Source organism: Chrysochloris asiatica, unplaced genomic scaffold (genome assembly GCF_000296735.1).
Source record: "Chrysochloris asiatica unplaced genomic scaffold, ChrAsi1.0 scaffold00128, whole genome shotgun sequence".
Lineage (NCBI taxonomy): Eukaryota > Metazoa > Chordata > Mammalia > Afrosoricida > Chrysochloridae > Chrysochloris > Chrysochloris asiatica.
In genome coordinates, this window is record NW_006408646.1 from 1,925,110 (window position 1) to 1,942,592 (window position 17,483).

Consider the following 17,483-nt stretch of genomic DNA (forward strand, 5'->3'; position numbering starts at 1 on the left):
GGGAGTGGGGCCAGAGGACCACTTCCTGTAAATCCCAGTTCGTTGCTGCCTTCAGAACTTCAGCTACACTCCAAATCTGTTTAAATCAGACCACGATCAGTAGAGCAGCTGGTTAAGACACCAGGCTGTTGCAAAAAGTTCCCGGAAAAATTGGGATTATAAGAAAATGGAATTTCCCCAACTCTTTGGAGTCCCTTCATATTTCAGAAAACAATCAGCTCTGCAACAGGTCAATAGAAGATTAGTTTCAACCATCCATGTGATTTTTAAAAAGTATGACACAACCAACACACACAAAACCACACACCACCATTCACCCACATATCCACAAAGCCACACACAACTAAATAAATATGTTCCATATATGCTGTTGTTGTTAAGCGCCTTCAAGTCGGTTCCAACTCATAGCAACCCTGTGTAGGACTGCCAAGGAGCCGAACTTGCAGTTCAAACCGACCTTGCAGTCCAGTGCATTATTCCATCACACCACACCAGGACTCCATTCTATATATGAGGTACATGAGGGGGGTTCAAACAGTATGTGGGAAAAAAATCCATCTTTTAACTCCATTTTCTGCAAACTTTCAGAATCACCCTCATAGTTTGCATCAGAAATTGGCAGACATCTTCCTGAACTCCAGAGTAGAGTCTTTCTATTACTGAGGAAATCTTTGTATCTCGCATGGGTTCAGAACAGTGGTTTTGAGGGGGTTGGGGTGTGCTTTCTGAGAGCCACTACTTGAAGAGACAAGACTTGTACAGCTATCATTCGTTTTCTTTCCCTCACAGGCCACTCTGGATGATGAGCTGGAAGATAGCAGTCACTGCAGACGCTGCCTGAACAGTCGGGCACACAAGGAGGCTGCAAAACACTCATAGAAACATGAAATGGGAAGAAAAGGGAATCTCTCCACAAATTTTTTGAAGCCCCATTGTATGTGGGTTGGAACAGACACTCCACAGCTTGGATAAGACTTGGCTGTCTCTTTCTTAAACTGAATTAGTTACTGTTCCAGCTTTAGTGAATGTAAAGGGGGATTGCAATGAGATGGAGCCTTCAAAGTCACTTACAACTAAACACCAAGCCAAGTGTCACTGAGTTAATGAGAATTAATAGCAGCACGATGTATGTCAGAGAACTATGTGCCACTGGGATTTTCAAAAGCCAATTGCCGGGCTCCGCCCCAGTGATCGGTACCTCATGAGACTTCGCGAAGGCCCCTCTCTTTTTCGTCTCGACAGCTGACATGCCATCCATCCAGACTGCGGAAGACCCGGAAACTTAGAGGCATGTGAGCCACGACCATGACAAGCACCAGAAGCACCATGGAGGCCGGGGTAAAGCTGGCGGCTTGCATCATCATAGGATCAACTTTGACAAATATCATTCAGGTTACTTTGGAAAGGTGGGTATGAGACATTATCACTTGAAAAGGAACTAGAGTTTCTGCCCACCTGTCAACCTTAATAAATTGTGGACCTTGGTCAGTGAGCAGTAAACGCTGCCAAAAATAAGCCTGGTGCTGCTCCCATCATTGATGTGGTGCCATAGGGTTACTAAAGTTCTGGGGAAGGAAAAGCTCCCAAAACAACCTGTCATCGTGAAGGCCAAATTCTTCATCAGAAGAGCTGAGGAGACGATGAAGGGTATTGGGGGTGGGGGGTGGGGGGCTGTATCCTGGTGGCTTGAAGCAACATGGAAGTTAATTAAATGTTCAGTGATTTTCCCTTAAAAGAAAATAAAGCCAATTGCCTAGTCTTTCTTCTGGGGTGGCTTTGGGAGGACTTAAACCACTAACCTCACCTGCCAAGTGCCTAAATATTTGCACCACTAAGGGACACCAAGGCCTTGGTGTGGCGCTGTGGGTTAATGTGCCAGACTGCAAAGCCGTTTGAACTACAAGGTTAGTGGTTCAAGCTCACCAGCTGCTCCTTAGAAACCCTATACAAGGTCGCTATGCATCGGAATCGACTTGATTGGCATTTAACAACAACAAGGGACACCAAAGGAGCTCTGGTAGCGTAGTGGTTGCGAATCAGGCTGCTAATCTCACGGTCAGCAGTTCGAAACTACCAGTCGATCCGCGGGAGAAAGATAAGGCTTTCTGCTCCCGTAAAGATTTACAGCCTCAGAAACCCTACACAGGGTCGCTATGAATCGGATCCGACTCCATGGCACATAACAACAACAACAACAAAAGGGACACCAAAAGCATTTAATTCATAAATTCATAACAACTGCTCCACGAATAAAAGCTGCTGCTGTAGGCATCACCCTGGTTAAACTGATCATTGCTATTACGATTACAGGAGTCCTGGTGTGGCACTGTGGGTTAATAAACTAAACCCTTAGGTTGGTTTGAACCACAAGGTCAATGATTCAAATTCACCAGCCGCTCCTCAGAAACCCTACACAAGGTTGCTATGAGTCAGGACTGACTTGACAGCACTTAACAACAACAACAAAATTACAATTACAGATGAACCTTGAAAAGTGATTATGACATCAAATCAAAGTTAGGTTGACAGAAAATCTACACATGCACTTATCTTTGCTGCAAATCTATCCCTGAATGGGGTGGACCAAGCACACAGGGGGCAAGATTATGAAAAATTTCTCAGATATCACCAAATACCTGAGGGTTCAGGACCACAGTCTTGGGCACAACAGTCCACAAAGACAATGTTCTACATTCTACTTTATTTAGTGAGCTGTGACTGGGGTCTTAAAAGTTCATGAGGACCCATCTAAAGTACAATATTTTTCTCTCCTGTCCACAGGAAAGAATACTGAAGAAAATCGAAGGCACATGAAAACAATCCAAGGGACTAATGGACCACAGGAACATCAGACTCTATACCCTGAGATCAGAAGAAACAGCTGCCGCCCCCCCCCCCCGCCCCTGCTACCACTACCAACTGTTCTGAAAGGGATCGCATTAGAAGGAACTAGATAGGGTGGTGGAAAAATGTGGAAGAAAACTCAAATTCATAGAAAAGACCAGATTTACTGGTTGGATAGAGACTTAATCACCCTACAGGTCTAGAACTGAACCCACTCCTATGGATCAATTTTCAGCCAAACAATACTCCATAAGGGGAACAATATAACACTAGGAAGGCATGCACACCTTAGAATAATCAACTATTTGAGATCAATAGGGCAGCATTTTCCCCAAGGACAAAGTTTAGAAGGGTTAGAAAAGGAGAAAGGATGGAATCAGAAAACACAAGGAGCTAGTAGTATGAGTTTTGTTACATTGTGGAAATCATAACCAATGACACCAAACAAAATGTGTCTGAATTGTGCAATGGAAAACTGACCTGCTCTGTAAAACATCACACAATTCACAATAAAAAGTTGAATAAAGAACCCCCAAATACCAGTATTTAAAAGGAGAGGTGTGAGGATTCCGTGCCCTTGCTTTGGGCTGCACACTGTTCTCTCTGAGGCTTGCAAATACCAACGGTCCACCCACTTGAGTCACAGTTGCTGGTGTGGACACCTGGGGAGGTGGGGGATTACTATCAGGATTTAAATCTCAACAGGTACTCAGGGTGAGTGTTCCATGCACACCAAGTGCCATTCTGAGAAGGGCAAGGATTGTGATTCTTTTCTACCAGTTGCCAGTGACTTTCACAGGATGGGTGTCAAACTGTGCTCAGCTTTGTCAGAACTTCCTCCCTGCTGTCTCTATACTCACTGCTTCCAATGCCCTGGTCCCAACCTCACCCAGGAGCCCCAAGGTGGCAGATGTTCTCAGAAGTCCAGGGAATCCCAGATACAGTCACAGTTACAGTGCCCTCAGTAGGTACCTGCTGAGCCCTTCTGGTCAGTTAGACTGTATCCAGGAGTCCTGGTGTGGTGCTGCAGGATAAGCACTAGACCACAAGGTCAGTTTGAACTACAAGGTTAGCAGTTCAAATCCACCAGTTACTCCTCAGAAACCCTAGACGGGGTCTCTACAAGTTGGAACTGACTCAATAACACCAAACAATACGGTTTCTAGTTTGACACTGTAGAATAAGCACTGGACTGCTAAGCAAAGGGTCGGTGGTTCAAACCCACCAGCCACTTCTCGGAAACCCTATACAGGATTGCTGATTTGGAACCAACTTAATGGCATTTAACAACAACAACAGTATCTAAACATCAGCACACTTGTACAAGATGGTATCTTGTTGTTCAGTGCCATTCAAGTAGGTTCTGACCCACAGCTACCCAATGTACAACAGAACAAAACACTTCTGGCCCAGTCCCGTGCCTTCCTCACAATTGTTATGACTGAGTCCACTCTTGCCGCCACTGTCCCAATCCATCTCATTGAAGGGCTTCCTCTTTTTTTTTGCAGTCTCCACAAGGAGCTCTGGTAGTGTAGTGGTTACGAATCGGGCTGCAAACCGCAAGGTCAGCAGTTCGAAACTACCAGCTGTTCTGCGGGGAGAAAGATGAGGCTTTCTACTCCCGTACAGATTTCCAGCCTCAGAAACCCTGTGCAGGGCCACCACGGCACAAAACAACAACAACCAAACATGATGTCATTCTCCAAGGACTGTCCCTTCCTATAACATGTCCAAGTATGACAGACAAGTCTCACCACCTTGCTTCTAAGGGGCACTCTGGCTGTACCTCTTTCAACAGATCTGTTGGTTCTTCTGCAAGTCCATGGTATATCCAAAGTTCTTCAACACCATCATTCAGATACACCTAGTCTTAGTCACTGCCCATGTATGAGGAGCCCGGTGGCGCCTCGCTGTAGTATAAGCCCTGGTCTGCAAACCACAAGGTCCACAGTTCAAACCCACCAGCCGCTCTGCGGGAGAAAATTGAGGCTTTCTGCCTCCGTAAAGAATGGCAGTCTCTGAAACCCTACACAGGCTCGCTATGAGTGGGAACCGACTCCACGGCAATAAACTGTGAGGTGGATCCTACCTCATACAAAAACGAGACCCAGATCAGCAACACGGCGAATAGGACTCAAACCAGAGTTGGGGTCCGGGTTTCCCCTGGATCCGATTCCGACCCTGACACCACGAACCTCAGCCGCGCCAATCTGTCAACAGGCTCTTAAACCGTCCCCTCGCCCGACTCCCAGTGGCGCTGGCTCCCTGTCGTCGCGTCCTCACTCCCCGGCGTCGTTCACCTCTCCGAAGATACACGTACAGTACGCAGCGGTCGATCCTGCACTAAGAAACGTCTGCTCGCAGTAACCGGAAGCGGAAATACCTGAGGCGCACGGGAAATGACGCAGCGCGGCTTTCATGGGCGCGCTGGCTGCCATGGCAACAGCGCTAGCGCTCCTTGTGTTCTGAAATGGTGGACTGAGATATTAGAAAGGCAGCGCAGATACTCGCCTGTACTTTGAAGCCCATCAATGACGACCCACGTGGGCATCGCCCAGTCACTTTGATCTTAGGAGGATTCCTTGCCAGTTTCTAAATCTGTAATTGGGGATAAAGGACTAGCTCCTAGGATAGTTATATTTGGTGTGAGACCGTGAGAGGTCAGGTACACTGCCTTCAAATGGAAATAAGGAAGGTCACAATTGTGAATCCTGTATCTTTGGGTCTTTAGTATAAGCACCGTCGTAAGCACAGAATGGTTTCTTTATAACGAAGTTTGAGGGTGTACAGAAATACATGGGCTAACTCTAGAGTTCCTAAGTGTTGTCTCCAGGAAACAGTTTCATCCTCTTACTTACAAACAGGTTGATAACTTACTCATTCACATATCTAATATAAACATACTGACTGCCCGCCTAGCTCTGGGCCCCACTGATACAATGAGGTTAGTAGAAATGTGGTTGGAATCCACCTCCCACACTGAGGGAGGAAGATGAGGCAGTCTGGTTCCTGAATATTTACAACCTCGGAAACCTCCATGGGGTCCCTATGAGTTGAAGTCAACCGCAGTGGTGTGAAAAACATTGATAGCCCAGTACTTCCTTGGTTTGTCTTGGCAACTGGCAAATCATTATAAACCCTGACTAGGACCTTACCCCTATGGGTCTCCAGAGGGAGAACTGGGGCAGGCAACCTTATGCAGTATGAAGTCACTGATGAGTTATCTCAAGTGCTTACTGACAAACACTCAAGAAATCCAATCTGTACTCAAGAAATCCTATCTGTACTCATTTTATAAAGAGTGAGGCTTTTTTACATGAATTTGCAAAATGGAGCTCCAAAACCAGAAGACATGGGCAGACTTTCTCCTGGGTTGGTTCACAAAGAATTTATCTCCTAGTACAAGAAAGTCCCTCCCCTGGTTCCTTATTAACTGACTACTAAGGAGCTCTGGTAGCGTAGTGGTTACGAATCGGGCTGCGAACCTTAAGGTCAGTGGTTCGAAACTACCAGCTGCTCCGCGGGAGAAAGATGAGGCTTTCTACTCCCGTAAGGATTTACACCCTCGGAAACCCTGTACAGGGTCGCTATGGGTCGGCTCCGACTCGAAGGCACTTAACAACAACAACAACAAGGAATTAACAATCTTTTCCCAGATGCCACTTATTACCTTAATAGTTGTATTCTTATTTAAAGTTCCTAGTTAGCCAAACAAGTGTCTTCCCCTTCCCTCATGAGCTTCCCCTATGGCCTTGATGGTTGTATTTTTATTTAAAGTTCCTAGTTGGACCAAAATGTTATTGTTGTTAAGTACCTTGTGGTCATTCCCACCCTGTATAGGATTTCCAAAGGAGCTCTGGTAGCATAGTGGTTACGACTTGGCCTGCAAACCTTAAGGTCAGCAGTTCGAAACTACCAGCTGTTCCACGGGAGAAAGATGAGGCTTTCTACTCCCGTAAAGATTTACAGCCTCAGAAACCTGTACAGGGTAGCTATGAGTCGGAACCGACTCCACGACACCTAACCACCACTATAGGGTTTCCAAGGAACAGCTGATGAGCTTGAGCAGCTTTGCACTCTGGCATATTAACCCATAGCACCACACCAGGACTCAAAATAAAATCATTACGTCATTAAGAAGACAAGAAAGAAGGAAAAGATCAAAATGAATGTCAGAAGATACTCTGAAACTTACTCTCTAACGTAGAAATGCTAAAACAAATGGAAAAAATGAGGTACAAGAGCTGAACAGACAATTTCAAAGGTCAGCTCAAGAAGACAAATTCAAATATTACAATGAAAATGTGCAAAGATCTGGAGTTAGAAAACCACAAAGGAAGAACACACTCAGCTTTTCTCAAGCTTAGGGAACTGAAGAAAATTTCAAGCCTCAAGTTTTGTTATTGAAAGATTCTCTGGGCAAATTACTGAATGATACAAAAACCATAAAAATAATGTGGAAGAAAGAAATACACACACAAAAAATGGTCAATGTTCAACCGTTTCAAGAGACAGCATATGATTGTGAGAAATGTTATCGACAAACGCTCAAGTAATCCAATCTGTATTCATTTTAACGAGAGTGATGTTTTCTTTATTCAACTTTGCAAAATCTGGCACCCAACCCAGTAGACACACATACCACATGGCCCGCCACAAATGGTTTTTATTCTTAGCTCCAAAATGCCCCTCCTCCAGTTCCAGTTCTCCATATATAATAATTCTATGGCAAGTCCCTTTTCCCTCCCCACCCCCTAATCATAATAGCTTGCCCATGGTCTTAATGTCTGTATTCTTATTTAAATTTTCTAGTCCTAAAACAGCCTGTTTAAATCAACAATCTGTCTGCTAGGTCTAGCAATCTCATGAATTTCAGAAGATGGACCACGCCCACAAGAGTTATTGCTCACATGATCAAGAGCCAATGATACTGAAGGAAGAAGTCCAAGATGCATTGAAGACATTGGCAAAGAACAAGGCACTGAGAATTAATGGAATACAAATTGAAATATTTGGACGAAGTGAGGCATCACTGGCGGCACTCACTCATCTATGCCAAGAAATTTGGAAGACAACTATCTAGCCAACTGATTGGAAGAGATCTGTATTTGTGCCCATTTCAAAGAGAGGTGGTCCAATGAAATGCAGAAATCATCAGACAATATCTTTGATATCCCATGTGAGTAAAGTTTTACTGAAGGTAATACAGAAATGGCTGCAACCATACATTGACAGAGGACTTCCAGAGGTTCAAGCTGGATTCAGAAGAAGCCATGGAACGAGGGATATCATTGCTGATGTCTGATGGACCTTGGCTGAAAGCAGAGAATACCAGAAAGATGTTTACCAATGCTTTATTGACTACGCAAAGGTCTTCAATTGTGTGGATTATGACAAGCTATGGACAACATTGCAAAGTATGAGCATTCCAGAACACTTAATTGTGCTCATGAGGAACCTGCACATAGACCAAGAGGCAGTTGTTCAAACAGAACATAGGAACACTGAATGGTTTAAAATTAGGAAAGGTGTGCGACAACGTTGTATTCTTTCACCATACATATTCAACCTGCATGCTGAATAAATAATCCAAGAACCTGGGTCATATTGTTACAGCACTTTAGATCCGTCACTGAAGAAACCAAAGCCACAGAGGTTAAGTGGAATTTCAGATTTTATTAAGCCAGCTAGCTCAGAGGAACTAACTTCTCCAGACTCTAAGCCCAAGTGCAGGTCAATACAGGCTTATATGGGGTCGGAATCAGGGAGGAGCTGGGTTGTGGACCTGTTTGAAGACAGGAGGGAAACCAGAAGATTGGTTCCACTCCATGTAACATGATTAACATTCTAGCTTGTCTACTTAGTGTGTGCGTGGGGGTGGGGGGGGAGGGACGGGGGGGCGGGGGCGGCGAGATTGGTCCCACTCAATAACCTGATTAGCATTCTAGGCTTGTCTCCGGGGAGGGATAAGTTAATGTTTTACCTTTTCCCGTTCGATATGAAGAAAAACTTGGCATCAAAAACTCATTAACAAACTGAGATATGCAGATGATACAAACTTGCTTGCTGAAAGTGAAGAGGACTTAAAATACTGATGAAGATCAAAGACCATAGCCTTCTGTATGGCTTACATCTCAATGTAAAGAAAACAAAAATCCTCACTACTGAACCAAAAAACAATATTCTTATCAATGGAGAAAAAATTGAAGTTGTGAAAGACTTCATTTTTCTTGGATCAACCATCAACACTCATGAAAGCAGCAGCCAAGAAATCAAACGACATATTGCAGTAGGCAAATCTGCTGCACGAGACCTTTTTAAAGTGTTGAAGAGCAAAGATGTCAGCTTGAGGATTAAGGTAGGCCTGACCCAAGCCACGGTATTTTCAATAACCTCATATGCATGTGAAAATTGGACAATGAATAAGGAAGACGATAGAAGAATTGATGCATTTGAATTATGGTGTTGCAGGAGAATATTGAAAGTACCATGGGCTGCCAAAAGAACAAACATCTGTGTTGGAAGAAATGAAGCTAGAGTGCTCCTTAGAGGCAGGATGGCCAGACTTCGTCTCTCATACTTCAGACATATTGTCAGGAGGGACCAGTCACAGGGGAAGGATATCATGTTTGGTAAGGTGGAGGGTCAGAGAAAAAAAGGATGACCCACCCAGCGAGATGGATTAGCAAAGTGGCAGCATCAGTGGATTCAAGCATGGCAGGAATTGTGAGGTTGGCCCAGGACCGGGCAGTGTTTCATTCTGTTGTGCATAGGGTCACTCAATGGCACCTAACAACAACAAGTTGAGCCAAACAAGTTTCTTCCCCTTGCCTTGTGAGCTTTTCCTATTGTTACACTAGCCTTCAGCTTCCTGGACCCCCTTCATTCCTGAAGATGGAGCAATCTAAGAGTAATTTCTCACAGTATGAGGTGTAGAATGCTGTTAGATACTGCTTCCTAGATGTAGAACTTGGGGCAAGTTGCTTCAGTTCTCTGTACCTTTGTATGCCCATCTTTGAAATGAGGAGAATGAAGGTGCTACTTTAAAGTGATTGCTTGAACGTCAAAAACTAATTAATACATATAACACTCTTAGCACAGTTCGTTGTTGTTAAATGCTGTTTGACTCATAGCAACCCTGTATAGGGTTTCCGAGGAGAGGCCGGTGAGTTTGACCCGCCAACCTTGCAGCTCAAGCCAACCTTCTTGTCCAGTGCATTTTCCTACAGCGCCACACCCAGAGTCCCAGCACAGCTCTTTTTGTTTTGATTTTAAGTACCGTGGAGTCGATTCCGACTCATAGTGACCCTGTACAGGGTTTCTGAGGCTATAAATCTTTACGGGAGCAGAACGCCTCATCTTTCTCCCACGGAACTGCTGGTAGTTTCTAACTGCTGGCCTTGAGGTTGGCAGCCCGACTCGTAACCACTATGCTACCAGAGCTCCAGAGCACTGTTCTTAGCATAGTACAAAATAAAAGCACTTTCTGTTGAGTGAATTCTGATTCTTGACAACCTCATCATGTCAAAGCAGAACTGAGCCCCCACAGGGTTCACAATGGTGGATTTTTTGGGAAGTAGATTGACAACTGTTTCTACTGAGGAACCTTTTAGTGAACTTGAACCTCCAACCTTTTAATTAGCAGCCCAGCTTTAACCATTTGAACATGCAAATGTTCACTGGTGTAGTAAGGGCTTAGAACATACCTGTAGACATTTTCACTTAAAAGACACAAATCTCATACCCCTGCATGGAAGGCTCCTCAGTGTTGCCAAACCAAACCAAGGATTTGCCGCCTGTCACCACTGTTGTGGTGTTGGAAGAGAATACTGAAAGTGCCATGGACTGCCAAAAGAACCCAATAGATCTGTTTTGGAAGAAGTGCAACCAGAGTGCTCCTTGGAGGCCAAGATGGCTAGGCTTCGTCTCTCAAACTTTGGACACATTGTCCGGAGAGAACATTCGCTGGAGAAGGATGTCATCCTGGGTAAGGTGGAGGGTCAGAGAAAAAGAGGAAGACCCCCAAAGAGATGGATCAGCCAGGTGACATCATTGATGGTGTCAAGTGTGGCGGCGGTAATGAGGTTGGCCCAGGATCGGACATTGTTTCGTTCTGCTGTGCATGGGGTCGCTATGAGTTGGTTCTGACTTAATGGCACCTGACAACAACAACAACAATTGTAGTCAAGACAGAGATGGGGAAACATCCAATCCAAGCTTTATTAGCAGGAAGCCAGCAGTCTGGAGGATGGAGAGAATAATTTCTCAAGACCGTCCTGTCTTTCACAAACAGTAGGCATATTATATACAATAAATTACATTTATCCTATCTACACTTCATCTAGTTAAACGTCAAGCTAGTATTCTTTGGAAAAAGAAACAATAAGGCAATAAGCTTCCTCAAACATTCTACCTTTAGGGTCTCCGCTGCTTAATTCCTGAGATAACTTTTTGGGTGGGTTTAAGTGAGAAGCTGGGTTAAGAAAAACATGGCATCATGATTGGAGGAAGATTCATTAACAACTTGCAATATGCAGATGATACAATCTTGCTTGCTGAAAGTGAAGAGGACTTAAAATACTGATGAAAAAAGATCACAGCCTTCGGTATGGATTGCATCTCAATGTAAAGAAAACAAAAATCCTCACCACTGTACCAATAAACCACATTCTTACCAATGGAGAAAAGATTTAAGTTGTCAAGGACTTCATTCTTCTCAGATCAACTATCAACACTTACAGAATTAGCAGTCAAGAAATCATAGTGCAGTGAATAATGGTTATCAGGACTGATTATGAGGGTTGGAAATGCAAAGGTAGACGTTTTGTAGCAAGGAAGGGAGTGATTATTTCTCCAGTCTAGGAGCGGAGGTCTCTAGGACCATCAACGGAGAAGAGCCAAGAGCCGGGACCCTACCCAGAGAAGCAGAGATGCCCGAAATGGAGACAGAGACAATGACATGGAGTGATGAAGCGGCTGGGGACTTTGGATCCAGAGAGGGAGAGGGACTGTGGGCTGAAGACTGGTGGTGCTGGGGGGGTGGGGGGGGGGGGGAAGAGTGTAGGGGGCGGGTTTCTAGGGCATACCCTTTGGTCGGTTGATGATGCGTGGAGGGGATTGGAACCATGGCAATGAAATGATATACGATGGAATGAATGTAAAACTAAAGTTCTCTCATGTAAACTGTCATAAAATTCACAATAAAACATTTAGAAAAAAGAAAAAAAGAAATCATAGGGCATTAGGCAAATCTGCCGCACAAGACCTTTTTTAAAGTGTTGAAAAGCAAAGATGTCAGCTTGAAGTCTAAGTTGTGCCTGACCCAACCCATGGTATTTTCAATAACTTCATATGCATGTGAAAGTTGGACAGTGAATACGGAAGACCATAGAAGAACTGATGCCATCGGCTGCCAAAAGAACAAAACTGATCTGTGTTGGGAGAAGTGCAGCCAGAGTGCTCCTTGGAGGCCAGGATAGACAAACTTTGTCTCTCATACTTCGGACATATTGTCAGGAGGGACCAGTCGCTGAAGAATGATATCATGTTTGGTAAGGTGGATGGTCAGAGAAAAAGAGGAAGACCCCCAGAGAGATGGATTGGCCAAGTGGCTGCATCAATGGGCTCAAGCGTGGCAACAGTTGTGAGGTTGGCCTAGGACCAGGCAGTGTTTTGTTTTGTTGTGTGTCAGTACCAACTCAAGGGCACCTAACAACAATAACATTCTTCTTGTCCTGTTCTCCTTCTAGGACCAGAAGGTAATCTTAGCTAATTTTTAAACGTTCTCACTTGCAGGGTCCTCATTGGAGACCCAATGACTAAACTGACTCCATTTTGCTTAGGCCAATAGATCCATGCTATCATCAGCCTCAAATATCAGTGTTTTTTCAGTATTTCTGGGGTTTTGTCACCAGTCTCAGGAAAATGATAAAAGGCAACCAGAAATTTGGATTCTGATCCTTGACTCACACTCATCTTGGTCTCTGGTCACTATCCAGAAAAATCATTACATACTCTTAATATGTCCTTCCCAGGGAGGGTTGCCAAGCAACAAGCTGTGACCTAACAGTTTCCTTTGACACTCATCAGTCCATCCCTCTTCTTTCACCGATGAGACTATGCAGGCTGTTTTGAACTATACTCCCCCCCAAAATGTTTTGGAATCCTAACCCCGTATATCTGTGGAAATAATCCTGTTTGAAAATAGGATTTTCTTTGTCATGTTAATTCACTCATACCTGAGTTGGGTGGGTTCTAAATCTAATTATTTCTGAGTTTAAAAAAGAACAAATGAGACACAGGGATATTCTAGAGGGTTGAGGGGCCCCCTTTTAACCTGTAGAGCTAGCCGAAGATACATTTTTGTTCTTCAAAACTCCCCACTTGTATCTGTGTAACTCAGAGTCCTGTAGCCCCATTTTACAGCCCTAGGAACTCAGAGGCCCTTGTAGAAGGGACATTTGGTTGGGCTATACAGTGTGTTATAGGACAAAGCCAGGCCTGAAACCCAGAAGTGCAGACTTCCAAGCCAATGTACTTCCTGATATGCTCTTTACAGGGCTACCCACCATGTCTGTCTACTCAGTTAAGCTGATATTTATAAAGTGAGTTCTGAGAGTTCCGGGTAAAACTGCCAAGCCCTAGATGTACACCATCTCTGCAGTTCCTCCACCTTCAGAGATACTTCCTATTACCACCCGAGAACCCACATGCCTAACCACCTCTGCCTCACATGCCTAACATGCTTCTGCCACACAGCACTGCTTCTGTATGACCACCAAAAGGATGGTTAGGGTGGGGAGGACCCTTGCTCACTTTTAACTTTATGCAGGTTGGTACCATAGAAACAAACCATCTGTGGTATTTCAATGCTGGATATATTTAAAGTCTAGCACAAGAACCTTTTCTAAGACAGTGACATTATGCAGTTGCACAGAATTTATTCTTATTTTGAATTTTGTCCCAAAGATAAATTTGGTCCTGAGGCAGACAGAACTGAAAATACAGATCAGCTGAGATTAGCAAATGTGATTTGCTTTTACATGATCCTGAGGAAACCTGGTGGTGCTGTGGTTTAGCACTTGACAACTAATCAAAAGGTTGGTGCTGAAGCCTACCAGCTGCTCCACAGGAGAACGATGTAATAGTCTACTGTGATAAAGATTGTGACTGTTGTTGTATGCCACTGGGAGCGTTCTGATTCCTAGTGCCCCTGTTACGGTTTCCAAAGCTGCAAGTCTTCATCAGAGCAGAAAGCCTCATCCTTCTCCTATGGAGCAGCTGGTGGATTAGAACTGCTGACCTTGTAGTTAGCAGCCATAGGTCACTCACCATGCCACCAATGCCCCTTGTGGTAAAGATTGTTGTTAAGTGCCGTCGAGTTGGTTCTGACTCACAGCGACTCTGTATAGGGTCTTTAAGGAGCAGCTGGTGGGTGTGAACTGTTGACCTTGCAGTTAGCAGTCTGGTGCTTATCTACTGCTTATCCCACAGTGCCACACCAGGACCCCCTGATAAAGATTGCTGTTGTCGTCTACCGCCTTGGAAATCGTATGGGGCAGTTCTACTCTGTCCTATTGGGCTGCTAGGCATCCGAATTGACACAACAGGAATGGGTTTGGATTTGGTAATGTGTTCCTTACAGATGGTTTCTACCCTCTTTATTTTTAAACGCCTTGTGAAGACTGTCTTCAGATAGAGAACTGGCACATAAGATGCCACAGTTCTAAGGCATTCCCTGTAAAACAATCCACTTCACAAGGCATGGTGAGGGAACACAGCCTCCATCCTTCATTCTCTGAATTCATTCAGTCACTCATTAACAAATATCTTACTGATGACCTGTATATATGAGGATGCTTGCTAAAAGTGAAGAGGACTTGAAACATTTACTTATGAAGATCAAAGAGCACAGCCTTCAATATAGATTACATCTCAATGTCAAGAAAACAAAAATCCTCACCACTGGAGAAGGATGTCATGCTGGGTAAGGTAGAGGGCTGGAGAAAAAGAGGAAGACGAGATAGATTGGCCTGGTGGCATCATTGATGGCGTCAAGTGTGGTGGCAGTAGTGAGGTTGGCCCAGGATTGGACATTGTTTCGTTCTGCTGTGCATGGGGTCGCTATGAGTCGGTTCCGACTCGATGGCACCTGACAACAACAACAACATATATGAGGAAGACCATAGAAGAACTGATGCAGTAGACTTACAGTGTGGGAGGAGAATACTGAGAGCACCATGGACTTTCCAGAAGAACAAACAAGTCTGTGTTTGAAGAAGTACAAGCAGAAAGCTCCTTAGAAGCCAACATGGCCAGACTTTGTCTCTCATACTTCAGACATAGGATATCATGCTTGGTAAAGTGGGGGGTCAGCGAAAAAGACGAATACCCTCAAAGATGTGGATTGGCACCTTGGCAGCATCAATGGTTGTGAGTGTAACAAGGATTGTGAGGTTGGTGCAGGACTGGGCAGTGTTTCCTTCTGTTGTGCATAGGGTCGCTATGTGTTGGTACTGACTTGATGGCACCTAACAATAATGACAAAGAGCTCTGGTAGCATAGTGGTTACGAATTGGGCTGCAAACTGCAAGGTCAGAAGTTTGAAACTACCAGCTGCTCCGCAGGAGAAAGATGAGGCTTTCTGCTCCCGTAAAGATTTACAGCCTCAGAAACCCTGTTCAGGGTCACTATGGGTGGGAACTAACTTGACAGTGCTTAACAACAACAATAATGACAAAATGAGTTAGATCCCCGGTTGATGCAAATGGTTTGTAGTCCACCACTGATTAAAAGGTTGGCACTTAACTCCCCTTCCTGAGAGGCACAGCAGAAAGAAGGAAGTCCTGGTGTTCTGCTTCCATAAAGATTTAACCTTTTGCCATTGAGTCAATTCTTGCTCATAGTGACCCTATTGCTGTTGTTGTGTTGTCGAGCTGATTCTGAGGAGTGACTGGTGGGTTTGAACTGCCAACCTTGCTGTTAGCAATCCAGTGCTCCTCCTACTTCACTATACCAGGCACCCTCTAGGACAGAGAAAAACTGCCCCATTAGGTGATCAAGACTATAATCTTTATGGAAGCAGACTGCCACATCTTTCTCCTATGGAGTAGCTAGTGGGTTCAAACCACTGACCTTTTTTTTTTTTTTTTTTAAGGTTTTTATTGTGGATTGAGTGAAAGTTTACAGGGCACATCATCAGTTTCACATTCAACCATTCATATGACTTGTTTCATTACATTGATTATAATCCCCTCATACATCATCAGTTAACAGTGTTTCTCTCTATCCTCTTTAGCTTTTTTTTTTTCTTGGGGGGGGCGGGGGGAAACTTTGCCTTTTTGGAATTTACAGTGTCAGCTTTTAGGAAATGTTTTTACATTTATCTGTGGCTATCTAGGGCTCATGTATGCGATTACTAACAAGCATAACTGAATAATCAGATGAGGGACAGTTTGCTTTGTCTGCTAGGTGGCTAAAGTCTGATCCTCAGAGCCTATGGTTTGGACGGTCTGCAACGCCTGGGCCCACAGGGACTTGAACTCCTGACCGGGTCTGCACGGTCTGCTTCAGATTCCCCCTTATTTATTATTTTTTAAAGGGATGCTGCCTGTCTTAGGCGGTCAGTGCGAATTCCTCAGTCTTACCCATCATCGAAACTCATTGCAGCATGACAATGGCTCTGTCTTAGGTTGCCGAGGTTCCATGTGATCCTTACCCGCCTCTGGCCACATGTCCAGCATAAGCAGCCGCCATCCGAAGAAGGCAGGGAGGGAGGAGACCGGCTGGGGACCCCATACACAAGACGTTGCCAGACCACCACCTGCTCTAAGGTGACCAAGCAGGATCACTATGCTGAAAACCACTGACCTTTTAGTTAGCAGCCAAGAGCTCAAGCACCACACCACCACACCACCAGCACGTCTTCCTTAAAGATTACAGCCAAGAAAACCCTATGGGGTCACCATGAATTGGAATGGACTTAACAGCAATAGTTTATTTGTCGTTTTGTTTTAATATATTAGTTATTGATTGCAGCATAACAATTACCTCAAAGCTCAACAGTGTCAAATAACAGTGAACATTTTCTCAGTTTCTGTAGTAGGAGCTGGAGAATGAATTTGTTAGGTAGATCAGGCTTGGGGTCTAATGGGGTTGCTATGAAGATATTGCCCAGAGCCATAGTCATCTGAAGATTGGACTGGACCGGGAAGATCTACATCTAAGGTAATTTTCTGACATAGCTTGACAAGTTGGTGCTGGCTTGGCTGGAGGTCTCAGTTCCTTGATATGTGAACCTGTCTCCACTGGGCTGCTTACGTGTTCCTCTGGTATGGCAACTGCCTCCCTGCCCCACGTGAACGAGATGAGGCAGAAGGCACTTCATGACACACACTGTCATTGCCACAATATCATATTGATTATGTTGTTGTTTTTGTTGTTGTTTGGTGCCATCGAGTCAGTTCCGACCCATAGCGACCTTATGCACAGCAGAACAAAACACTGCCTGATCCTGGGCCACCCTCACCATTGTTGCCACACTTGAGTCCACTGATGCTGCCACTTTGCCAATCCATCTCGCTTGGGGTCTTCCTCTTTTTCTCTGACCCTCCACCTTACCAAACATGATATCCTTCTCC

At 44.6% G+C, this 17,483-nt stretch overlaps 2 pseudogenes; both read left to right on the plus strand.

The window, feature by feature from the left end:
- The first annotated feature begins 1,124 nt into the window (after positions 1–1,124).
- LOC102826029 lies at positions 1,125–5,191 on the plus strand (annotated as a pseudogene).
- Positions 5,192–5,243: 52 nt separating this feature from the next.
- Positions 5,244–17,483, plus strand: part of LOC102826410 — a 16,211-nt pseudogene continuing 3,971 nt past the window's right edge.